This window comes from Ranitomeya imitator, chromosome 2 (genome assembly GCF_032444005.1).
Source record: "Ranitomeya imitator isolate aRanImi1 chromosome 2, aRanImi1.pri, whole genome shotgun sequence".
Classification (NCBI taxonomy): domain Eukaryota; kingdom Metazoa; phylum Chordata; class Amphibia; order Anura; family Dendrobatidae; genus Ranitomeya; species Ranitomeya imitator.
This window is the reverse complement of record NC_091283.1, coordinates 689523092-689548660: the sequence shown is the minus strand read 5'-3', so window position 1 is coordinate 689548660 and position 25569 is coordinate 689523092.

Sequence of the window (25569 nt, the reverse complement as noted above, 5' to 3'; positions counted from 1 at the left end):
GAGAAGCCGGGGGCATGTCCAGAGATCCCGGGCTCCTTCCTCATAGAGCAGCAGCAGCATCAACTCAGAGGAGAGTAAGAAGCCCCTCCTGAAATATTCTGCAGAGTGCAGCCCCTCCCTGACAGCAAAAGACTCAGGTACGGGCCCCCTTCTTCTCCTCTAGTTATTTCAGCAGCTGATCGGGCCGCCTGTCCTCCTGGGTCCCTGTGCAGCTGCATCGGCTGCACATGTGGTATGTCCACCCATGGGTTGTCTCAGGTGTGTCAGATGCAACAGACTGTCGCTCTGCATCTGGCTGCGGAAGGTCTCTGCGTTTGGCATTACAGACACCTCCTTAATCCTTCTGACTCTTGGACCCAGTACCAACCTCCCTCCGGCTTTAGTTGACCCATCTGGACCAGGGGGTTTATATATCCCCAGTCTGCTGCAGAGTGTTGCTGGTGATATTCACATTTTTCCGTTGCGAAGGCTTGGAGCTATATCAGTCTCCTAATTTCCTCTCTGGAGCTGTTTGAGGACGTTTGGTGTTTCCTCTGATTCTGCTCAATCTAAGTTAATTCCCCTTGTCTGTCTACCTTTTATTCTTTAGTTTACAGTGGAGAATGACCAGTGCTCATCCCTCCCATCCCTATCCAGGGCCTAGTTCTAGGGAGATACAAGGCTTAGGTTACTGCTTGGCGATTGGTGAGGAACAAATTTAGGCATGGTAGGGCAGGTAGGGTGTTATCAGATCTGCCTAGGGGTCTCTACTCACCCTTTCCCTAATGTTTGGGCTCCCTTCCCCTCATCCCTTCATGTTGCACTTAGTCTTCCCACACTGTGCATGAGAGGGGTACTGCTGTGCAACATTTGGACATTTCTCGAGGTTTCATAAATACATATATATTTTTTATTATAATAGGACATTAGGATATGTTTACAATACATGCCAGCATTGAACATTTGCCTTCATGGCTGTCTTACCCAACATGCAGAAGATGTCAGATTGGGGCTGAAGAAAGAGATGATCAATAATCCTTTTAACCCTTTAATAAAACTAATTACTGGCGGCTAAGAGGTGACTTGGATTATATTGCTATGGAGAATATAAGAGAATGTTAAATATTTTGCATCACCTATCACAAAAATACAGTCTACTAATAGTTACATAGTTACATAGTTATTAAGGTTGAAGGAAGACTATATGTCCATCTAGTTCAACCCATAGCCTAACCTAACATGCCCTAACATGTTGATCCAGAGGAAGGCAAAAAAAACCCCATGTGCAAAGAGTAAGCTCCACATTGGGGAAAAAAATTCCTTCCCGACTCCACATACGGCAATCAGACTAGTTCCCTGGATCAACGCCCTATCAAGGAATCTAGTGTATATACCCTGTAACATTATACTTTTCCAGAAAGGTATCCAGTCCCCTCTTAAATTTAAGTAATGAATCACTCATTACAACATCACACGGCAGAGAGTTCCATAGTCTCACTGCTCTTACAGTAAAGAATCCGTGTCTGTTATTATGCTTAAACCTTTTTTCCTCCAACCGCAGAGGATGCCCCCTTGTCCCTGTTTCAGGTCTATGATTAAAAAGATCATCAGAAAGGTCTTTGTACTGTCCCCTCATATATTTATACATTAAAATGAGATCACCCCTTAGTCTTCGTTTTTCCAAACTAAATAGCCCCAAGTGTAATAACCTATCTTGGTATTGCAGACCCCCCAGTCCTCTAATAACCTTGGTCGCTCTTCTCTGCACCCGCTCCAGTTCAGCTATGTCTTTCTTATACACCGGAGACCAGAACTGTGCACAGTATTCTAAGTGTGGTCGAACTAGTGACTTGTATAGAGGTAAAATTATATTCTCCTCATGAGCATCTATGCCTCTTTTAATGCATCCCATTATTTTATTTGCCTTTGTAGCAGCTGCCTGACACTGGCCACTGAATTTAAGTTTGTCATCCACCCATACACCCAGGTCTTTTTCATTGACGGTTTTGCCCAGAGTTTTAGAATTAAGCACATAATTATACATCTTATTACTTCTACCCAAGTGCATGACCTTACATTTATCCCCATTAAAGCTCATTTGCCATTTATCAGCCCAAGCTTCTAGTTTACATAAATAATCCTGTAATATAAAATTGTCCTCCTCTGTATTGATTACCCTGCAGAGTTTAGTGTCATCTGCAAATATTGAAATTCTACTCTGAATGCCCCCTACAAGGTCATTAATAAATATGTTAAAAAGAAGAGGGCCCAATACTGACCCCTGTGGTACCCCACTGCTAACCGCTACCCAGTCCGAGTGTGCTCCATTAATAACCACCCTTTGTTTCCTATCCCTGAGCCAGCTCTCAACCCACTTGCACATATTTTCCCCTATCCCCATTATTCTCATTTTATGTATCAACCTTTTGTGTGGCACCGTATCAAAAGCTTTTGAAAAGTCCATATACACTACATCCACTGGGTTCCCTTGGTCCAATCCGGAACTTACCTCTTCATAGAAACTGATCAAATTAGTCTGACATGAACGGTCCCTAGTAAACCCGTGCTGATACTGGGTCATGAGGTTATTCCTCTTCAGATACTCCAGTATAGCGTCCCTTAGAATGCCCTCCAGGATTTTACCCACAGTAGAGGTTAAGCTTACTGGCCTATAGTTTCCGAGTTCAGTTTTTGTTCCCTTTTTGAATATTGGCACCACATTTGCTATACGCCAGTCCTGTGGCACAGACCCTGTTATTATGGAGTCTTTAAAGATTAAAAATAATGGTCTATCAATGACTGTACTTAATTCCTGCAGTACTCGAGGGTGTATCCCATCCGGGCCCGGAGATTTGTCAATTTTAGTGATTTTTAGACGCCGCCGCACTTCCTGCTGGGTTAAGCAGGTGACATTTAATTGGGAATTTTTATCACTAGACATTTTGTCTGCCATGGGATTTTCTTGTGTAAATACTGATGAAAAAAAGTCATTTAGCATATTGGCTTTTTCCTCATCCTCATCCACCATCTCACCCAGACTATTTTTAAGGGGGCCAACACTATCATTTTTTAGTTTCTTACTATTTATGTAGTTAAAGAATATTTTAGGATTATTTTTACTCTCTCTGGCAATGAGTCTCTCTGTCTCAATCTTTGCTGCCTTGATTTGCTTTTTACAGAATTTATTTAATTTTCTGTATTTATTTAATGCCTCCTCACTACCTACTTCCTTTAATTCTCTAAATGCTTTCTTTTTGTCCCTTATTGCGCCCCTTACAGCTCTATTTAGCCATATTGGTTTCCTCCTATTTCTAATATGTTTATTCCCATACGGTATATACTGTGCACAGGTCCTATCCAGGACATGCAGGATGGAACATATCAACTAAATACCCTGTTTTTTTTCCATCCTCTGATTAGCACTTGCTTATTACTATTATTTTTTTTACAGCAGAGTATTTTTAACCTCACTGTGCTCTTTTATGTCTTCAAGTTTCTTGGTGGTGTGTGAACAGGTGCCTACAGACTTGTTCAGTGTGCAAGTAGCCCATGTGTTTCTGGTTCTATAATTGTTCTCTTGTTTCTACAAGACTGGGGAGTCCACCACTCCTTGTGGGTCATTTGCATTAAAGCTGTTCCATCCTGCATGTCCACATGGATATTCCTTCTCTGAACCCTGCTTATACAGGTACTATACAGATGATCAGGTTTTAAATACATCAGATAGGGATTATATACATTAGATAGGACTGCTCTAATAAGGGTATACCTTGCAATTGGTGGAGCAGCATAGTATACATTTTTTTGCAAAAAAACCTATCAACTAAATACCCTGTTTTTTTTCCATCCTCTGACTAGCACTTGCTTATTACTATTATTTTTTTTACAGCAGAGTATTTTTGACCTCACTGTGCTCTTTTATGTCTTCAAGTTTCTTGGTGGTGTGTGAACAGGTGCCTACAGACTTGTTCAGTGTGCAAGTAGCCCATGTGTTTCTAGCTTAATGATGGTGTCCAAAAAGTTAATTTCAGTACTGGAGTAGTTGAGCGTCAAGTTCATGGTAGGATGAAATTGATTAAACTGTTCATGGAACGTCTTTAGCCGTGGCTCAGACTCTGTCCAGATGCTAAGAAAGCTAAAGAAGAAAATAACCGGGTACCTCTAGTAGTTACCTACAATCCAAATCTGGAGGTGCTAAAGGGAGATGCAAGGAAATTACAACCTTTACTACAAAAAGATGCCCGATTACAATCCATTTTTACAGACCCCCCACTACTGTGTTTTAGGCAGCCCCCAAATCTAAGAAGCATCATTGTACAGAGCTCCCTGTCCTCTCCAACAGTTGCAGGCACCTTTCCTTGCAATCAGAAAAAAATGTAAAACCTGTCCATTTATAATGACCACAGACAAGATAAAGATCCCCAATTCACATCAGGACTTCAAGATGCCAGGTACTTTCAGCTGCGACACTTCTAATGTGGTATACCTAATTATTTGTACTAAATGTCCAACTGTGGGTCTGTATGTTGGGGAGACAGGGCAAAAGCTTAGAACAAGAATGAATTCTCACCGCCACACAATAAGAGAAAAAAGAATGGATCTACCTGTGGCAATACATTTTTATCTCCCAAATCATAACATTATGGACATGAAATTACTTGTGTTAAAAGGTAGCTTCAAATCTAAGAGACAGAAGAGTATGGGAATATAAACTGATGACGACCTTTGACAGTCTTAGTGGAGGAATGAATGTGTCGCATGAATTTATGTCTTTTTACATCAACTAAGGAACTTGCCCCTCAGACTATGAGTTGTCATCACAACAGAACCAGACCCCAATCAGAGGACAATTAAACATTCCTTATCTAAGAACTGGTCCAATATTTATGGACATAACTGTTTATCCCTCATGGTAATTCTGCTTTATGTCGCCTGTCTTATCCACGTTTTTTTTTTCTGTGTTATGTTGTGCATAAATATGTGATTCTTCAGAATTTCTTTTAGTCTTTGCCTGATGAAGAGACCTGTGTAGTCTCGAAAGCTTGTAATTTGTTACCATCTTTTCAGTTAGCCATTAAAAGGTATCAACTAGGGTTGAGCGAAACGGATCATTCATTTTCAAAAGTCGCCGACATTTGGCACAGTCGGGTTTCACGAAACCCGACCCGACCCCTGTGTGGGGTCGGCCATGCGGTACGTGACTTTCGCGCCAAAGTCGCGTTTCAATGACGCTAAAAGCGCCATTTCTCAGCCAATGAAGGTGGACGCAGAGTGTGGGCAGCGTGATGACATAGGTCCTGGTCCCCACCATCTTAGAGAAGGGCATTGCAGTGATTGGCTTGCTGTCTGCGGCGTCACAGGGGCTATAAAGAGGCGTTCCCGCCGACTGCCATCTTACTGCTGCTGATCTGAGCATAGGGAGAGGTTGCAGCCGCTTCGCCAGAAGCAGGGATAGCATTAGGCAGGGTCCATTAACCACCAAACCGCTTGTGCTGTAGCGATTTCCACTGTCCAACACCACCTTTTGTTTGCAGGGACAGTGGAAGCTACATTTTTTTTCCTCAGCGCTGTAGCTCATTGGGCTGCTCTAGAAGGCTCCCTGATAGCTGCATTGCTGTGTGTACACCGCTGTGCCATCCAACTGCTTTTTTCAAAGCACAAATCCTGTTGTTCCTTCCTTTCTGCACAGCTATCTTTTTTGTTTGTCCACACTTTTGATTTAATTTGTGCAGCAGTCCACTCCTTCTTATTGCTGCCTGCCATACCTGGCTGAGATTACTACAGGGAGATAGTAATTGTAGGACAGTCCCTTTTTTTTTTTTTTTTAATTCTCCTTAAAAAAATAAGTTGTGGGAGATTAAGATTGGCATTTCTGCTAGAGTGCCAGTCCTGTGTGTGCCATCTCTCTTAAATAGTGGGCCATAGAAAGCCTAGTTTTTTTTTTTTTATTTGGTATCTAAATTCTCCCTGAAAAAAAAACAGTGGGAGATCAATATTGGCCTTTCTGCTTGTCTGCCAGTCCTGAGTGTGCCATCTCTCTTAAATAGTGGGCCATAGAAAGCCTAGTGTTTTTTTTTTAAATTTGGTATCTAAATTCTCCCTGAAAAAATAAAAAAAAACGTGGGAGATTAATATTGGCCTTTCTGCTTGTGTGCCAGTCCTGAGTGTGCCATCTCTCTTAAATAGTGGGCAATAGAAAGCCTAGTGTTTTTCTTTTTTAAATTTGGTATCTAAATTCTCCCTGAAAAAAAACCAGTGGGAGATTAATATTGGCCTTTCTGCTTGTCTGCCAGTCCTGAGTGTGCCATCTCTCTTAAATAGTGGGCCATAGAAAGGGTAGTGTTTTTTTTAAATTTGGTATCTAAAGTTTCCCTGAAAAACAAAAAAACAGTGGGAGATTAATATTGGCCTTTCTGCTTGTCTGCCAGTCCTGAGTGTGCCATCTCTCTTAAATAGTGGGCCATAGAAAGCCTAGTGTTTTTTTTATTTTAAATTTGGTATCTAAATTCTCCCTGAAAAAAAAACAGTGGGAGATTAATATTGGCCTTTCTGCTTGTCTGCCAGTCCTGAGTGTGCCATCTCTCTTAAATAGTGGGCCATAGAAAGCCTAGTGTTTTTTTTTAAATTTGGTATCTAAATTCTCCCTGAAAATCAAAAAACGTGGGAGATTAATATTGGCCTTTCTGCTTGTGTGCCAGTCCTGAGTGTGCCATCTCTCTTAAATAGTGGTCCATAGAAAGCCTAGTGTTTTTTTTTTTTTTATTTGGTATCTAAATTCTCCCTGAAAAAAAAAAAAAACAGTGGGAGATTAATATTGGCCTTTCTGCTTGTCTGCCAGTCCTGAGTGTGCCATCTCTCTTAAATAGTGGGCAATAGAAAGCCTAGGGTTTTTCTTTTTTAAATTTGGTATCTAAATTCTCCCTGAAAAAAAAAACAGTGGGAGATTAATATTGGCCTTTCTGCTTGTCTGCCAGTCCTGAGTGTGCCATCTCTCTTAAATAGTGGGCAATAGAAAGCCTAGGGTTTTTCTTTTTTAAATTTGGTATCTAAATTCTCCCTGAAAAAAAAAACAGTGGGAGATTAATATTGGCCTTTCTGCTTGTCTGCCAGTCCTGAGTGTGCCATCTCTCTTAAATAGTGGGCCATAGAAAGGGTAGTGTTTTTTTTTTAAATTTGGTATCTAAAGTTTCCCTGAAAAACAAAAAAACAGTGGGAGATTAATATTGGCCTTTCTGCTTGTCTGCCAGTCCTGAGTGTGCCATCTCTCTTAAATAGTGGGCCATAGAAAGCCTAGTGTTTTTTTTATTTTAAATTTGGTATCTAAATTCTCCCTGAAAAAAAAACAGTGGGAGATTAATATTGGCCTTTCTGCTTGTCTGCCAGTCCTGAGTGTGCCATCTCTCTTAAATAGTGGGCCATAGAAAGCCTAGTGTTTTTTTTTAAATTTGGTATCTAAATTCTCCCTGAAAATCAAAAAACGTGGGAGATTAATATTGGCCTTTCTGCTTGTGTGCCAGTCCTGAGTGTGCCATCTCTCTTAAATAGTGGTCCATAGAAAGCCTAGTGTTTTTTTTTTTATTTGGTATCTAAATTCTCCCTGAAAAAAAAAAAAAACAGTGGGAGATTAATATTGGCCTTTCTGCTTGTCTGCCAGTCCTGAGTGTGCCATCTCTCTTAAATAGTGGGCAATAGAAAGCCTAGTGTTTTTCTTTTTTAAATTTGGTATCTAAATTCTCCCTGAAAAAAAAAAACAGTGGGAGATTAATATTGGCCTTTCTGCTTGTCTGCCAGTCCTGAGTGTGCCATCTCTCTTAAATAGTGGGCCATAGAAAGGGTAGTGTTTTTTTTTTAAATTTGGTATCTAAAGTTTCCCTGAAAAACAAAAAAACAGTGGGAGATTAATATTGGCCTTTCTGCTTGTCTGCCAGTCCTGAGTGTGCCATCTCTCTTAAATAGTGGGCCATAGAAAGCCTAGTGTTTTTTTATTTTAAATTTGGTATCTAAATTCTCCCTGAAAAAAAAACAGTGGGAGATTAATATTGGCCTTTCTGCTTGTCTGCCAGTCCTGAGTGTGCCATCTCTCTTAAATAGTGGGCCATAGAAAGCCTAGTGTTTTTTTTTTAAATTTGGTATCTAAATTCTCCCTGAAAATCAAAAAACGTGGGAGACTAATATTGGCCTTTCTGCTTGTGTGCCAGTCCTGAGTGTGCCATCTCTCTTAAATAGTGGTCCATAGAAAGCCTAGTGTTTTTTTTTTTTATTTGGTATCTAAATTCTCCCTGAAAAAAAAAAACAGTGGGAGATTAATATTGGCCTTTCTGCTTGTCTGCCAGTCCTGAGTGTGCCATCTCTCTTAAATAGTGGGCCATAGAAAGCCTAGTGTTTTTTTTTAAATTTGGTATCTAAATTCTCCCTGAAAAAAAAAACAGTGGGAGATTAATATTGGCCTTTCTGCTTGTCTGCCAGTCCTGAGTGTGCCATCTCTCTTAAACAGTGGGCCATAGAAAGCCTAGTGTTTTTTTATTTTAAATTTGGTATCTAAATTCTCCCTGAAAAAAAAAAAACAGTGGGAGATTAATATTGGCCTTTCTGCTTGTCTGCCAGTCCTGAGTGTGCCATCTCTCTTAAATAGTGGGCCATAGAAAGCCTAGTTGTTTTTTTTTAATTTGGTATCTAAATTCTCCCTGAAAAAAAAAACAGTGGGAGATTAATATTGGCCTTTCTGCTTGTCTGCCAGTCCTGAGTGTGCCATCTCTCTTAAATAGTGGGCCATAGAAAGCCTAGTGTTTTTTTTTTAAATTTGGTATCTAAATTCTCCCTGAAAAAATAAAAAAAAACGTGGGAGATTAATATTGGCCTTTCTGCTTGTGTGCCAGTCCTGAGTGTGCCATTTCTCTTAAATAGTGGGCAATAGAAAGCCTAGTGTTTTTCTTTTTTAAATTTGGTATCTAAATTCTCCCTGAAAAAAAAAACAGTGGGAGATTAATATTGGCCTTTCTGCTTGTCTGCCAGTCCTGAGTGTGCCATCTCTCTTAAATAGTGGGCCATAGAAAGGGTAGTGTTTTTTTTTAAATTTGGTATCTAAAGTCTCCCTGAAAAACAAAAAAACAGTGGGAGATTAATATTGGCCTTTCTGCTTGTCTGCCAGTCCTGAGTGTGCCATCTCTCTTAAATAGTGGGCCATAGAAAGCCTAGTGTTTTTTTTATTTTAAATTTGGTATCTAAATTCTCCCTGAGAAAAAAACAGTGGGAGATAAATATTGGCCTTTCTGCTTGTCTGCCAGTCCTGAGTGTGCCATCTCTCTTAAATAGTGGGCCATAGAAAGCCTAGTGTTTTTTTTTAAATTTCGTATCTAAATTCTCCCTGAAAAACAAAAAACGTGGGAGATTAATATTGGCCTTTCAGCTTGTGTGCCAGTCCTGAGTGTGCCATTTCTCTTAAATAGTGGGCAATAGAAAGCCTAGTGTTTTTCTTTTTTAAATTTGGTATCTAAATTTTCCCTGAAAAAAAAAACAGTGGGAGATTAATATTGGCCTTTCTGCTTGTCTGCCAGTCCTGAGTGTGCCATCTCTCTTAAATAGTGGGCCATAGAAAGCCTAGTTTTTTTTTTAAATTTGGTATCTAAATTCTTCCTGAAAAAAAAAAACAGTGGGAGATTAATATTGGCCTTTCTGCTTGTCTGCCAGTCCTGAGTGTGCCATCTCTCTTAAATAGTGGGCCATAGAAAGCCTAGTGTTTTTTTTTAAATTTGGTATCTAAATTCTCCCTGAAAAAAAAAACAGTGGGAGATTAATATTGGCCTTTCTGCTTGTCTGCCAGTCCTGAGTGTGCCATCTCTCTTAAACAGTGGGCCATAGAAAGCCTAGTGTTTTTTTATTTTAAATTTGGTATCTAAATTCTCCCTGAAAAAAAAAAACAGTGGGAGATTAATATTGGCCTTTCTGCTTGTCTGCCAGTCCTGAGTGTGCCATCTCTCTTAAATAGTGGGCCATAGAAAGCCTAGTTGTTTTTTTTTTTAATTTGGTATCTAAATTCTCCCTGAAAAAAAAACAGTGGGAGATTAATATTGGCCTTTCTGCTTGTCTGCCAGTCCTGAGTGTGCCATCTCTCTTAAATAGTGGGCCATAGAAAGCCTATTGTTTTTTTTTTAAATTTGGTATCTAAATTCTCCCTGAAAAAATAAAAAAAAACGTGGGAGATTAATATTGGCCTTTCTGCTTGTGTGCCAGTCCTGAGTGTGCCATCTCTCTTAAATAGTGGGCCATAGAAAGCCTAGTGTTTTTATTTTTTAAATTTGGTATCTAAATTCTCCCTGAAAAAAAAAAAACAGTGGGAGATTAATATTGGCCTTTCTGCTTGTCTGCCAGTCCTGAGTGTGCCATCTCTCTTAAATAGTGGGCCATAGAAAGGGTAGTGTTTTTTTTTTAAATTTGGTATCTAAAGTTTCCCTGAAAAACAAAAAAACAGTGGGAGATTAATATTGGCCTTTCTGCTTGTCTGCCAGTCCTGAGTGTGCCATCTCTCTTAAATAGTGGGCCATAGAAAGCCTAGTGTTTTTTTTATTTTAAATTTGGTATCTAAATTCTCCCTGAAAAAAAAAACAGTGGGAGATTAATATTGGCCTTTCTGCTTGTCTGCCAGTCCTGAGTGTGCCATCTCTCTTAAATAGTGGGCCATAGAAAGCCTAGTGTTTTTTTTTAAATTTGGTATCTAAATTCTCCCTGAAAATCAAAAAACGTGGGAGATTAATATTGGCCTTTCTGCTTGTGTGCCAGTCCTGAGTGTGCCATCTCTCTTAAATAGTGGTCCATAGAAAGCCTAGTGTTTTTTTTTTTTATTTGGTATCTAAATTCTCCCTGAAAAAAAAAAAAAAACAGTGGGAGATTAATATTGGCCTTTCTGCTTGTCTGCCAGTCCTGAGTGTGCCATCTCTCTTAAATAGTGGGCCATAGAAAGGGTAGTGTTTTTTTTTTTAATTTGGTATCTAAAGTTTCCCTGAAAAACAAAAAAACAGTGGGAGATTAATATTGGCCTTTCTGCTTGTCTGCCAGTCCTGAGTGTGCCATCTCTCTTAAATAGTGGGCCATAGAAAGCCTAGTGTTTTTTTATTTTAAATTTGGTATCTAAATTCTCCCTGAAAAAAAAACAGTGGGAGATTAATATTGGCCTTTCTGCTTGTCTGCCAGTCCTGAGTGTGCCATCTCTCTTAAATAGTGGGCCATAGAAAGCCTAGTGTTTTTTTTTTAAATTTGGTATCTAAATTCTCCCTGAAAATCAAAAAACGTGGGAGACTAATATTGGCCTTTCTGCTTGTGTGCCAGTCCTGAGTGTGCCATCTCTCTTAAATAGTGGTCCATAGAAAGCCTAGTGTTTTTTTTTTTTATTTGGTATCTAAATTCTCCCTGAAAAAAAAAAACAGTGGGAGATTAATATTGGCCTTTCTGCTTGTCTGCCAGTCCTGAGTGTGCCATCTCTCTTAAATAGTGGGCCATAGAAAGCCTAGTGTTTTTTTTTAAATTTGGTATCTAAATTCTCCCTGAAAAAAAAAACAGTGGGAGATTAATATTGGCCTTTCTGCTTGTCTGCCAGTCCTGAGTGTGCCATCTCTCTTAAACAGTGGGCCATAGAAAGCCTAGTGTTTTTTTATTTTAAATTTGGTATCTAAATTCTCCCTGAAAAAAAAAAACAGTGGGAGATTAATATTGGCCTTTCTGCTTGTCTGCCAGTCCTGAGTGTGCCATCTCTCTTAAATAGTGGGCCATAGAAAGCCTAGTTGTTTTTTTTTAATTTGGTATCTAAATTCTCCCTGAAAAAAAAAACAGTGGGAGATTAATATTGGCCTTTCTGCTTGTCTGCCAGTCCTGAGTGTGCCATCTCTCTTAAATAGTGGGCCATAGAAAGCCTAGTGTTTTTTTTTTAAATTTGGTATCTAAATTCTCCCTGAAAAAATAAAAAAAAACGTGGGAGATTAATATTGGCCTTTCTGCTTGTGTGCCAGTCCTGAGTGTGCCATTTCTCTTAAATAGTGGGCAATAGAAAGCCTAGTGTTTTTCTTTTTTAAATTTGGTATCTAAATTCTCCCTGAAAAAAAAAACAGTGGGAGATTAATATTGGCCTTTCTGCTTGTCTGCCAGTCCTGAGTGTGCCATCTCTCTTAAATAGTGGGCCATAGAAAGGGTAGTGTTTTTTTTTAAATTTGGTATCTAAAGTCTCCCTGAAAAACAAAAAAACAGTGGGAGATTAATATTGGCCTTTCTGCTTGTCTGCCAGTCCTGAGTGTGCCATCTCTCTTAAATAGTGGGCCATAGAAAGCCTAGTGTTTTTTTATTTTAAATTTGGTATCTAAATTCTCCCTGAGAAAAAAACAGTGGGAGATAAATATTGGCCTTTCTGCTTGTCTGCCAGTCCTGAGTGTGCCATCTCTCTTAAATAGTGGGCCATAGAAAGCCTAGTGTTTTTTTTTAAATTTCGTATCTAAATTCTCCCTGAAAAACAAAAAACGTGGGAGATTAATATTGGCCTTTCAGCTTGTGTGCCAGTCCTGAGTGTGCCATTTCTCTTAAATAGTGGGCAATAGAAAGCCTAGTGTTTTTCTTTTTTAAATTTGGTATCTAAATTTTCCCTGAAAAAAAAAACAGTGGGAGATTAATATTGGCCTTTCTGCTTGTCTGCCAGTCCTGAGTGTGCCATCTCTCTTAAATAGTGGGCCATAGAAAGCCTAGTTTTTTTTTTAAATTTGGTATCTAAATTCTTCCTGAAAAAAAAAAACAGTGGGAGATTAATATTGGCCTTTCTGCTTGTCTGCCAGTCCTGAGTGTGCCATCTCTCTTAAATAGTGGGCCATAGAAAGCCTAGTGTTTTTTTTTAAATTTGGTATCTAAATTCTCCCTGAAAAAAAAAACAGTGGGAGATTAATATTGGCCTTTCTGCTTGTCTGCCAGTCCTGAGTGTGCCATCTCTCTTAAACAGTGGGCCATAGAAAGCCTAGTGTTTTTTTATTTTAAATTTGGTATCTAAATTCTCCCTGAAAAAAAAAACAGTGGGAGATTAATATTGGCCTTTCTGCTTGTCTGCCAGTCCTGAGTGTGCCATCTCTCTTAAATAGTGGGCCATAGAAAGCCTAGTTGTTTTTTTTTTTAATTTGGTATCTAAATTCTCCCTGAAAAAAAAACAGTGGGAGATTAATATTGGCCTTTCTGCTTGTCTGCCAGTCCTGAGTGTGCCATCTCTCTTAAATAGTGGGCCATAGAAAGCCTAGTGTTTTTTTTTTAAATTTGGTATCTAAATTCTCCCTGAAAAAATAAAAAAAAACGTGGGAGATTAATATTGGCCTTTCTGCTTGTGTGCCAGTCCTGAGTGTGCCATCTCTCTTAAATAGTGGGCCATAGAAAGCCTAGGTTTTTTTTTTTAAATTTGGTATCTAAATTCTCCCTGAAAAAAAAACAGTGGGAGATTAATATTGGCCTTTCTGCTTGTCTGCCAGTCCTGAGTGTGCCATCTCTCTTAAATAGTGGGCCATAGAAAGGGTAGTGTTTTTTTTTTAAATTTGGTATCTAAATTCTCCCTGAAAAAAAAAACAGTGGGAGATTAATATTGGCCTTTCTGCTTGTCTGCCAGTCCTGAGTGTGCCATCTCTCTTAAACAGTGGGCCATAGAAAGCCTAGTGTTTTTTTATTTTAAATTTGGAATCTAAATTCTCCCTGAAAAAAAAAACAGTGGGAGATTAATATTGGCCTTTCTGCTTGTCTGCCAGTCCTGAGTGTGCCATCTCTCTTAAATAGTGGGCCATAGAAAGCTTAGTGTTTTTTTTTTAAATTTGGTATCTAAATTCTCCCTGAAAAAATAAAAAAAAACGTGGGAGATTAATATTGGCCTTTCTGCTTGTGTGCCAGTCCTGAGTGTGCCATCTCTCTTAAATAGTGGGCCATAGAAAGCCTAGGTTTTTTTTTTAAATTTGGTATCTAAATTCTCCCTGAAAAAACAAACAGTGGGAGATTAATATTGGCCTTTCTGCTTGTCTGCCAGTCCTGAGTGTGCCATCTCTCTTAAATAGTGGGCCATAGAAAGGGTAGTGTTTTTTTTTTAAAATTTGGTGTCTAAATTCTCCCTGAAAAAAAAAACAGTGGGAGATTAATATTGGCCCTTCTGCTTGTCTGCCAGTCCTGAGTGTGCCATCTCTCTTAAATAGTGGGCCATAGAAAGCCTAGTGTTTTTTTATTTTAAATTTGGTATCTAAATTCTCCCTGAAAAAAAAAAAAAGTGGGAGATTAATATTGGCCTTTCTGCTTGTCTGCCAGTCCTGAGTGTGCCATCTCTCTTAAATAGTGGGCCATAGAAAGCCTAGTGTTTTTTTTTTAATTTGGTATCTAAATTCTCCCTGAAAAACAAAAAACGTTGGAGATTAATATTGGCCTTTCTGCTTGTGTGCCAGTCCTGAGTGTGCCATCTCTCTTAAATAGTGGGCCATAGAAAGCCTAAATAAAAAAAAAATGTGGGAGATTAATATTGGCCTTTCTGCTTGTGTGCCAGTCCTGAGTGTGCCATCTCTCTTAAATAGTGGGCCATAGAAAGCCTAGTGTTTTTTTTTTAAAATTTGGTATCTAAATTCTCCCTGAAAAAAAAAACAGTATGAGATTAATATTGGCCTTTCTGCTTGTCTGCCAGTCCTGAGTGTGCCATCTCTCTTAAATAGTGGGCCATAGAAAGCCTAGTGTTTTTTTTTAAATTTGGTATCTAAATTCTCCCTGAAAAACAAAAAACGTGGGAGATTAATATTGGCCTTTCTGCTTGTGTGCCAGTCCTGAGTGTGCCATCTCTCTTAAATAGTGGGCCATAGAAAGCCTAAATAAAAAAAAAATGTGGGAGATTAATATTGGCCTTTCTGCTTGTGTGCCAGTCCTGAGTGTGCCATCTCTCTTAAATAGTGGGCCATAGAAAGCCTAGGGTTTTTTTTTTTAAATTTGGTATCTAAATTCTCCCTGAAAAAAAAAACAGTATGAGATTAATATTGGCCTTTCTGCTTGTCTGCCAGTCCTGAGTGTGCCATCTCTCTTAAATAGTGGGCCATAGAAAGCCTAGTGTTTTTTTTTAAATTTGGTATCTAAATTCTCCCTGAAAAACAAAAAATGTGGGAGATTAATATTGGCCTTTCTACTTGTGTGCCAGTCCTGAGTGTGCCGTCTCTCTTAAATAGTGGGCCATAGAAAGCCTAAATAAAAAAAAAGTGGGAGATTAATATTGGCCTTTCTGCTTGTCTGCCAGTCCTGAGTGTGCCATCTCTCTTAAATAGTGGGCCATAGAAAGCCTAGTTTTTTTTATTTTAAATTTGGTATCTAAATTCTCCCTGAAAAAAAAAAACAGTGGGAGATTAATATTGGCCTTTCTGCTTGTCTGCCAGTCCTGAGTGTGCCATCTCTCTTAAATAGTGGGCCATAGAAAGCCTAGTGTTTTTTTATTTTAAATTTGGTATCTAAATTCTCCCTGAAAAAAAAACAGTGGGAGATTAATATTGGCCTTTCTGCCTGTCTGCCAGTCCTGAGTGTGCCATCTCTCTTAAATAGTGGGCCATAGAAAGCCTAGTTTTTTTTTTTTTAATTTGGTATCTAAATTCTCCCTGAAAAAAAAAACAGTGGGAGATTAATATTGGCCTTTCTGCTTGTCTGCCAGTCCTGAGTGTGTTAGGGCTAGCGGAACGCACCAAATAATAAGACAGATAGAATATGGTGCGTTCGCAGCCCGGGGTCCACCGTGCAGAGATGGGACCTGCTGCCAAGTAATGACGGACTATATGGCAGTACTCATAAGTATACACACGTGGGTTAAACTTCACCCAGCGTGAAGGAAGCGATCCTGTTGCGTCACAGGACCGCGGTACCACACATAGAGCGCGATCAAGTAGTCAGTGAACTCAACCCCAACTAGGATTGAAGTCCGATTAGACCCTTGCTGGCACAACACCGCAACTGGGTGTGTAAGGAAACTAAATAACCATATTAAGGCACAAGAGTGCATGCGGTGCCGCACTGACGAACGCCACTAACCACCCAGGCTTGGGTAAGGAAAGCACAGAGGAAGTGCACGGCGCCGTACTGGCGGTCACAGCAACTGGACGCTGTAATGTGTGGTTAGTGCTGTAGGATAAGTCGGGCGCTAGATAGCAACCATACACCTTCCGTGAACAGACATTCAATAGGGTAGGGGTATCCAAGGACGACTTGCACTCACAACATACACACATTAACAATTGTACACTAGCGCATGGCCGTGCGGTCATGCGCAGTTTATATAGTTGCAGCACAGGAAGTGGCCACAGAAACTTTGCCCTTCCAAGACCTGCCAAGAGGACCAATGGAATGTGCTGCAGAGCCTGAGCACATGACCCTCGATCTCCAACGGGAGATCTTGCCCTGGGCATGCTCAGTGTGTGCAGACAAGGACTTAGTCCCAGAGAAGTCCGCTCGCTGCTGACCAGCACTGACTTTAAAGGGACACTGTCACCTGAATTTGGAGGGAACAATCTTTAGCCATGGAGGCGGGGTTTTGGGGTTTTTGATTCACCCTTTCCTTACCTGCTGGCTGTATGCTGGCTGCAATATTGGATTGAAGTTAATTCTCTGTCCTCCGTAGTACATGCCTGCACAGTGCAATCTTGCCTTGCGCAGACGTGTACTATGGAGGACAGAGAATGAACTTTAAACCAATATTGCAGCCAGCATGCAGCCAGCAGGTAAGGAAAGGGTGAATCAAAAACCCCAAAACCCCGCCTCCATGGCTGAAAATTGTTCCCTCCAAATTCAGGTGACAGTGTCCCTTTAATGGCAGAAGCTGAAGAAGCAGCAGTAACTCTCTGTACAGAGTGAGACTGAGCAAGACGCTGGGACCGACGTCCCTGCTGAGCAGACTCCACTGCGGCTGGATAAGAATGGGAGACCGTAGCGGAGATGGCTCGAGATTTCCCCTGTGCAGAAGCGGGAACTCGAGACCTAACATTACCCCCCCTCCTAGGGCCCCCCCCCTCCTTGGGCCTCGCTACGCTCGAAGGCAGCAATGAGCTGTGGGGCCCGAATGTTTTCAGCAGGCTCCCATGACCTGTCCTCTGGGCCGTAACCCTTCCAATCCACCAGATAGAACTTTTTGCCGCGTACCACCTTGCACCCCAAAATAGCGTTCACCTCGTAATCGTCCGTAGACGAACCCGATGTCCCGGCAGATGACTCGGAAAACCGGGACATGTATACGGGTTTCAAGAGGGACACATGAAAGGTGTCGGTGATACCCAAGCGTGGAGGAAGAGCCAAACGGTAGACCACAGGATTAACCTGTTCGAGAACCTTGAAGGGACCCAAGTAGCGAGGAGCAAACTTAGTGGACTCAACTCGCAGCCTGATGTTACGGGCGGAGAGCCACACCAAGTCGCCAGGAGCAAAGGTCGGAGCGGGGCGCCGATGAACATCGGCGGAGGACCTCATTCTCTCCTTGGAGGCCCGAATGGCATCCTGCGTGCGGTCCCAAATGTCCCGTGCCTCCACAGCCCAGTCTGCCACCCTGGAGTCAGCAGAAGACACAGGCATGGGCACAGGAACACGCGGATGCTGGACGTAATTTAGGAGGAATGGAGTCTGACCGGTGGAGTCGGCTACGGCATTGTTAAGTGCAAACTCTGCCCACGGTAGCAAGGATGCCCAGTCATCCTGCCAGGCAGAAACAAAATGTCGTAAATATGTGACCAAGGTCTGGTTGGCCCTCTCTACCAACCCATTCGTCTCGGGATGATATGCCGAAGAGAGATTCAACTCAATACTGAGTAGACGACAAAGCTCTCTCCAGAATCGAGACGCAAACTGGGGACCCCGGTCACTAACAATTTTGTCTGGCATACCGTGTAGGCGAAAGATATGCTTGACGAACAAGACAGCCAACGCCCGTGCAGAAGGTAGCCGTGGAAGAGGCACCAAGTGCACCATTTTGGAAAAATGGTCGGTGATCACCCAGATAATTGTGCAGTTACGAGACTTGGGTAAGCCCACCACAAAGTCCATCCCGACCATTTCCCAGGGCCTGTCCGCCACCGGCAGAGGGTAAAGCAAACCAGCTGGCCGTTGCCGAGGGGACTTGTTCTTGGCGCAAGAGACACACGCCCGAACATACTCTGCGACATCACGAGCCATATGCGGCCACCAGTACGTCCTCGCCAGTAATTCAGATGTCCTTTTGGTACCAAAATGTCCACCCACCCTGGACGAGTGTGCCCAAGAGAGAACCTCCGGTCGCAAATTGGATGGAACAAAAGTCTTGCCCCGGGGGCACAGACTCTAGCGAAACCGGGGCCACAGTTCTCAAGCTCTCGGTGGGGACAATAAGCCGAGGCTCCTCCTCCTCCTCCGCAGATGACACAACGGAGCGAGAGAGAGCATCGGCCCGAATGTTCTTCTCCCCAGAAAGAAATTGGAGGGTGAAATGAAACCGGGAGAAGAATAAGGACCATCTGGCCTGGCGAGATTTCAACCGCTGGGCTGTCTGCAGGTACACCAAATTTTTATGGTCTGTGAAGACTTGGAAGGGAAAACGTGCTCTCTCCAAGAGATGTCTCCACTCCGAGAAAGCCAACTTCATGGCTAGCAACTCCCTGTCCCCGATGGAATAATTCCTCTCTGCTGGTGAGAAGGTCTTGGAGAAAAAGAAGCAAGGATGCTTCCGACCTTGAGCATCCTTTTGGAAGAGGACTGCTCCAGCACCAACAGAAGAGGCATCCACCTCCATGATAAATGGCTTATCAACCTCGGGGCGATGTAGGATGGGAGCGCTAGCGAAGTGTGACTTTATAGAGTTAAAGGCCTTGGAGACCTCCTCAGACCACAATTTGGGATTCGCCCCCTTCTTGGTGAGGGCAACCAAGGGAGCTACCAAGGTTGAGAAGTGCGGAATGAACTGGCGATAATAATTAATGAACCCCATAAAGCGCTGCACCGCTTTAAGAGAATGGGGTTCCTGCCAGTCCATCACAGCCTGTAGTTTGGCAGGATCCATAGCCAATCCCTGGGCAGAGATGATGTAGCCTAGGAAAGGTAAGGACTCCTGCTCAAACATACACTTCTCCAACTTGGCATAGAGGGAGTTTGCCCGTAGGAGGTCGAAGACTTTGCAAACATCTCTCCGGTGGGAGTCAATATCTGGAGAGTAGATGAGAATATCATCCAGATAGACTACGACCGAGGTGGAAAGCATATCCCGGAAGATATCGTTCACAAAGTCTTGGAAAACGGCTGGGGCATTACAGAGCCCGAAGGGCATCACCAGATATTCATAGTGCCTATCCCTGGTGTTAAAAGCCGTCTTCCATTCGTCCCCCTCACGGATGCGAATCAGGTTGTAAGCACCCCGCAGATCTAGTTTAGTAAATGCCCTTGCTCCCCGAAGCCTATCGAAGAGCTCAGATATCAAGGGCAAAGGATACTTGTTCTTAACGGTGATGGCGTTAAGACCCCTGTAGTCTATGCATGGACGCAATTCCCCATTCTTCTTCTGCACGAAGAAGAACCCTGCCCCAGCAGGTGACACTGACTTCCTAATGAATCCTCTTGCCAGATTTTCCTGGATGTACTGTGACATTGCCTCCGTCTCCGGGAGAGATAGCGGATAGACTCGACCCCGGGGAGGCTCAGCACCAGGCAAGAGATCAATAGGACAGTCATAGGGGCGATGGGGCGGAAGGATCTCCGCCGCCTTTTTGGAGAACACGTCTGCATAAGACCAATACTGCTTGGGGAGAGAGGAAAGATCTGCGGGTACCTCTGTAGTAGCAACCTGAACGCACTCCCTCTGACACCTACCCCCACAAGATTCGCCCCATCCCAGGATTCTGCCAGAGGACCACTCGATATGAGGAGAGTGGTACCGTAGCCAAGGTATTCCCAACAGGACCTCATCAATTCCCTCAGGAATGACGAGCAGAGATATAATCTCCTGATGAGATGGCGACATGGACAGAGTAAAAGGGATGGTCTGGTGTGTTATCTGTGAGGGCAGTGCCGACCCATTCACCACTCGTACCGTTACTGACGTTTCCTCGACCGCTGAGAACATCTGGTGGCTAGATGTCCTGACTGCTGGCAAACATGACAGACCTTGAGTGCACAAGCGGTCTGGGACTTAGATCCCGCTTGTGACACTTCCCTGGCCTCATGTGACTCAGGAAACAGGACCGGAGATTCCAGAAGTTTGGCGAAGGTAGGAGCCAGCCGAAACCTCTGCCTACACTGGCTCGCTCTAACCTCCGCTCGTTAAAACGGAGGTCAATTCGAGTGGAGACAGTTATTAACTCCTCCAGTGTGGCAGGAATCTCCCTAGTGGCCAGAGCGTCCTTAACGTGGTCAGCCAGGCCCCTCCAAAATATGGGGATAAGAGCTTTATCCGACCAATCCAGCTCAGAAGCTAAAGTGCGGAATTGGACGGCAAAATGACTGACCAAGGACTCACCCTGAGTTAATGCCAGCAGTTGGAGCGCAGTATCATGGGTGACTTGAGGTCCTAAAAAGACCTGTTTCAGAGTGCTCAGAAACAGCGGAGCACTCTGCACCACATGATCACCACGCTCCCACAGCGGCGTAGCCCATTCCAACGCCCTGTCCGACAAGAGAGACACTATAAATCCCACCTTAGCCCGCTCTGTGGGAAAACGTGCAGCCAGGAGCTCGAGGTGAATAGAGCACTGACTCACAAATCCCCTACAAAACTTGCTATCACCAGAAAATTTTTCTGGCAGCGGGAGGCGAGATAATGTCGGAGCAGGGGTGGCAATGGACAGGGTTGCTGCAGCCACGCTAGCAGCCTGTACAGCAACTGCGGTAACATCCACAGCTGAGGTTGCGCTCTCAAGAGCCGCCAACCTACCCTCCAGCTGCTGGATATACCGCAAGGATTGCTGTTTGTCCGTCATTACTAGCCAGACCCTGGCGCTAGTGTAATGTTAGGGCTAGCGGAACGCACCAAATAATAAGACAGATAGAATATGGTGCGTTCGCAGCCTGGGGTCCACCGTGCAGAGATGGAACCTGCTGCCAAGTAATGACGGACTATATGGCAGTACTCATAAGTATACACACGTGGGTTAAACTTCACCCAGCGTGAAGGAAGCGATCCTGTTGCGTCACAGGACCGCGGTACCGCACATAGAGCGCGAGCAAGTAGTCAGCGAACTCAACCCCAACTAGGATTGAAGTCCGATTAGACCCTTGCTGGCACAACACCGCAACTGGGTGTGTAAGGAAACTAAATAACCATATTAAGGCACAAGAGTGCATGCGGTGCCGCACTGACGAACGCCACTAACCACCCAGGCTTGGGTAAGGAAAGCACAGAGGAAGTGCACGGCGCCGTACTGGCGGTCACAGCAACTGGACGCTGTAATGTGTGGTTAGTGCTGTAGGATAAGTCGGGCGCTAGATAGCAACCATACACCTTCCGCGAACAGACATTCAATAGGGTAGGGGTATCCAAGGACGACTTGCACTCACAACATACACACATTAACAATTGTACACTAGCGCATGGCCGTGCGGTCATGCGCAGTTTATATAGTTGCAGCACAGGAAGTGGCCACAGAAACTTTGCCCTTCCAAGACCTGCCAAGAGGACCAATGGAATGTGCTGCAGAGCCTGAGCACATGACCCTCGATCTCCAATGGGAGATCTTGCCCTGGGCATGCTCAGTGTGTGCAGACAAGGACTTAGTCCCAGAGAAGTCTGCACGCTGCTGACCAGCACTGACTTTAATGGCAGAAGCTGAAGAAACAGCAGTAACTCTCTGTACAGAGTGAGACTGAGCAAGACGCTGGGACCGACGTCCCTGCTGAGCAGACTCCACTGCGGCTGGATAAGAATGGGAGACTGCAGCGGAGACGGCTCAAGATTCTCCCTGTGCAGAAGCAGGAACTCGAGACCTAACAGAGTGTGCCATCTCTCTTAAATAGTGGGCCATAGAAAGCCTAGTGTTTTTTTTTTAAATTTGGTATCTAAATTCTCCCTGAAAAAATAAAAAAAAACCTGGGAGATTAATATTGGCCTTTCTGCTTGTGTGCCAGTCCTGAGTGTGCCATCTCTCTTAAATAGTGGGCCATAGAAAGCCTAGTTTTTTTTTTAAATTTGGTATCTAAATTCTCCCTGAAAAAAAAAACAGTGGGAGATTAATATTGGCCTTTCTGCTTGTCTGCCAGTCCTGAGTGTGCCATCTCTCTTAAATAGTGGGCCATAGAAAGCCTAGTGTTTTTTTTATTTTAAATTTGGTATCTAAATTCTCCCTGAAAAAAAAAACAGTGGGAGATTAATATTGGCCTTTCTGCTTGTGTGCCAGTCCTGAGTGTGCCATCTCTCTTAAATAGTGGGCCATAGAAAGCCTAGTGTTTTTTTTTTAAATTTGGTATCTAAATTCTCCCTGAAAAACAAAAAACGTGGGAGATTAATATTGGCCTTTCTGCTTGTCTGCCAGTCCTGAGTGTGCTATCTCTCTTAAATAGTGGGCCATAGAAAGCCTAAATAAAAAAAAAACGTGGGAGATTAATATTGGCCTTTCTGCTTGTGTGCCAGTCCTGAGTGTGCCATCTATCTTAAAAAGTGGGCCATAGAAAGCCTAGTGTTTTTTTTTTTAAATTTGGTATCTAAATTCTCCCTGAAAAAAAAAACAGTGGGAGATTAATATTGGCCTTTCTGCTTGTCTGCCAGTCCTGAGTGTGCCATCTCTCTTAAATAGTGGGCCATAGAAAGCCTAGTGTTTTTTTTATTTTAAATTTGGAATCTAAATTCTCCCTGAAAAAAACAAACCGTGGGAGATTAATATTGGCCTTTCTGCTTGTCTGCCAGTCCTGAGTGTGCCATCTCTCTTAAATAGTGGGCCATAGAAAGCCTTGTGTTTTTTTTTAAATTTGGTATCTAAATTCTCCCTGAAAAAATAAAAAAAACGTGGGAGATTAATATTGGCCTTTCTGCTTGTCTGCCAGTCCTGAGTGTGCCATCTCTCTTAAATAGTGGGCCATAGAAAGCCTAGTGTTTTTTTTTTAAATTTGGTATCTAAATTCTCCCTGAAAAAAAAAACGTGGGAGATTAATATTGGCCTTTCTGCTTGTGTGCCAGTCCTGAGTGTGCCATCTCTCTTAAATAGTAAATAGTGGGCAATAGAAAGCCTAGTGTTTTTTTTTAAAATTTGGTATCTAAATTCTCCCTGAGAAAATAAAAAAAGAGGGAGATTGATATTGGCATTTCTGCTTGTGTGCCAGTCCTGAGTGTGCCATCTCTCTTAAATAGTGGGCCATAGAAAGCCTAGGGTTTTTTTTTTAATTTGGTATCTAAATTCTCCCTGAAAAAATAAAAAAAAGAGGGAGATTGATATTGGCCTTTCTGCTTGTGTGCCAGTCCTGAGTGTGCCATCTCTCTTAAATAGTGGGCCATAGAAAGCCTTGTGTTTTTTTTTTAAATTTGGTATCTAAATTCTCCCTGAAAAAATTAAAAAAAACATGGGAGATTAATATTGGCCTTTCTCCTTGTGTGCCAGTCCTGAGTGTGCCATCTCTCTTAAATAGTGGGCCATAGAAAGCCTAGTGTTTTTTTTTTAAATTTGGTATCTAAATTCTCCCTGAAAAAAAAAAACAGTGGGAGATTAATATTGGCCTTTCTGCTTGTGTGCCAGTCCTGAGTGTGCCATCTATCTTAAATAGTGGGCCATAGAAAGCCTAGTGTTTTTTTTTTTTAAATTTGGTATCTAAATTCTCCCTGAAAAAAAAACAGTGGGAGATTAATATTGGCCTTTCTGCTTGTCTGCCAGTCCTGAGTGTGCCATCTCTCTTAAATAGTGGGCCATAGAAAGCCTAGTGTTTTTTTTATTTTAAATTTGGTATCTAAATTCTCCCTGAAAAAAAAAAACAGTGGGAGATTAATATTGGCCTTTCTGCTTATCTGCCAGTCCTGAGTGTGCCATCTCTCTTAAATAGTGGGCCATAGAAAGCCTAGGGTTTTTTTTTTATTTGGTATCTAAATTCTCCCTGAAAAAATAAAAAAAAGAGGGAGATTGATATTGGCCTTTCTGCTTGTGTGCCAGTCCTGAGTGTGCCATCTCTCTTAAATAGTGGGCCATAGAAAGCCTTGTGTTTTTTTTTTAAATTTGGTATCTAAATTCTCCCTGAAAAAATAAAAAAAAACGTGGGAAATTAATATTGGCCTTTCTCCTTGTGTGCCAGTCCTGAGTGTGCCATATCTCTTAAATAGTGGGCCATAGAAAGCCTAGTGTTTTTTTTTTAAATTTTGTGTCTAAATTCTCCTTGAAAAAAAAAACAGTGGGAGATTAATATTGGCCTTTCTGCTTGTCTGCCAGTCCTGAGTGTGCCATCTCTCTTAAATAGTGGGCCATAGAAAGCCTAGTGTTTTTTTTAAATTTGGTATCTAAATTCTCCCTGAAAAAAAAAAAAAAACATGGGAGATTAATATTGGCCTTTCTGCTTGTGTGCCAGTCCTGAGTGTGCCATCTCTCTTAAATAGTGGGCCATAGAAAGCCTAGTGTTTTTTTTTAAATTTGGTATCTAAATTCTCCCTGAAAAAATAAAAAAAAGAGGGAGATTGATATTGGCCTTTCTGCTTGTCTGCCAGTCCTGAGTGTGCCATCTCTCTTAAATAGTGGGCCATAGAAAGCCTAGTGTTTTTTTTTTAAATTTGGTATCTAAATTCTCCCTGAAAAACAAACAGTGGGAGATTAATATTGGCCTTTCTGCTTGTCTGCCAGTCCTGAGTGTGCCATCTCTCTTATATAGTGGGCCATAGAAAGCCTAGTGTTTTTTTTAAATTTGGTATCTAAATTCTCCCTGAAAAAAAAAAACAGTGGGAGATTAATATTGGCCTTTCTGCTTGTCTGCCAGTCCTGAGTGTGCCATCTCTCTTAAATAGTGGGCCATAGAAAGCCTAGTGTTTTTTTTTTAAATTTGATATCTAAATTCTCCCTGAAAAAAAAAAAACAGTGGGAGATTAATATTGGCCTTTCTGCTTGTCTGCCAGTCCTGAGTGTGCCATCTCTCTTAAATAGTGGGCCATAGAATGCCTAGTGTTTTTTTTATTTTAAATTTGGTATCTAAATTCTCACTGAAAATAAAAACAGTGGGAGATTAATATTGGCCTTTCTGCTTGTCTGCCAGTCCTGAGTGTGCCATCTCTCTTAAATAGTGGGCCATAGAAAGCCTAGTGTTTTTTTTTTAAATTTGGTATCTAAATTCTCCCTGAAAAACAAAAAACGTGGGAGATTAATATTGGCCTTTCTGCTTGTGTGCCAGTCCTGAGTGTGCCATCTCTCTTAAATAGTGGGCCATAGAAAGCCTAAATAAAAAAAACGTGGGAGATTAATATTGGCCTTTCTGCTTGTGTGCCAGTCCTGAGTGTGCCATCTCTCTTAAATAGTGGGCCATAGAAAGCCTAGTGTTTTTTTTTAAATTTGGTATCTAAATTCTCCCTGAAAAAAAAAAAACAGTGGGAGATTAATATTGGCCTTTCTGCTTGTCTGCCAGTCCTGAGTGTGCCATCTCTCTTAAATAGTGGGCCATAGAAAGCCTAGTGTTTTT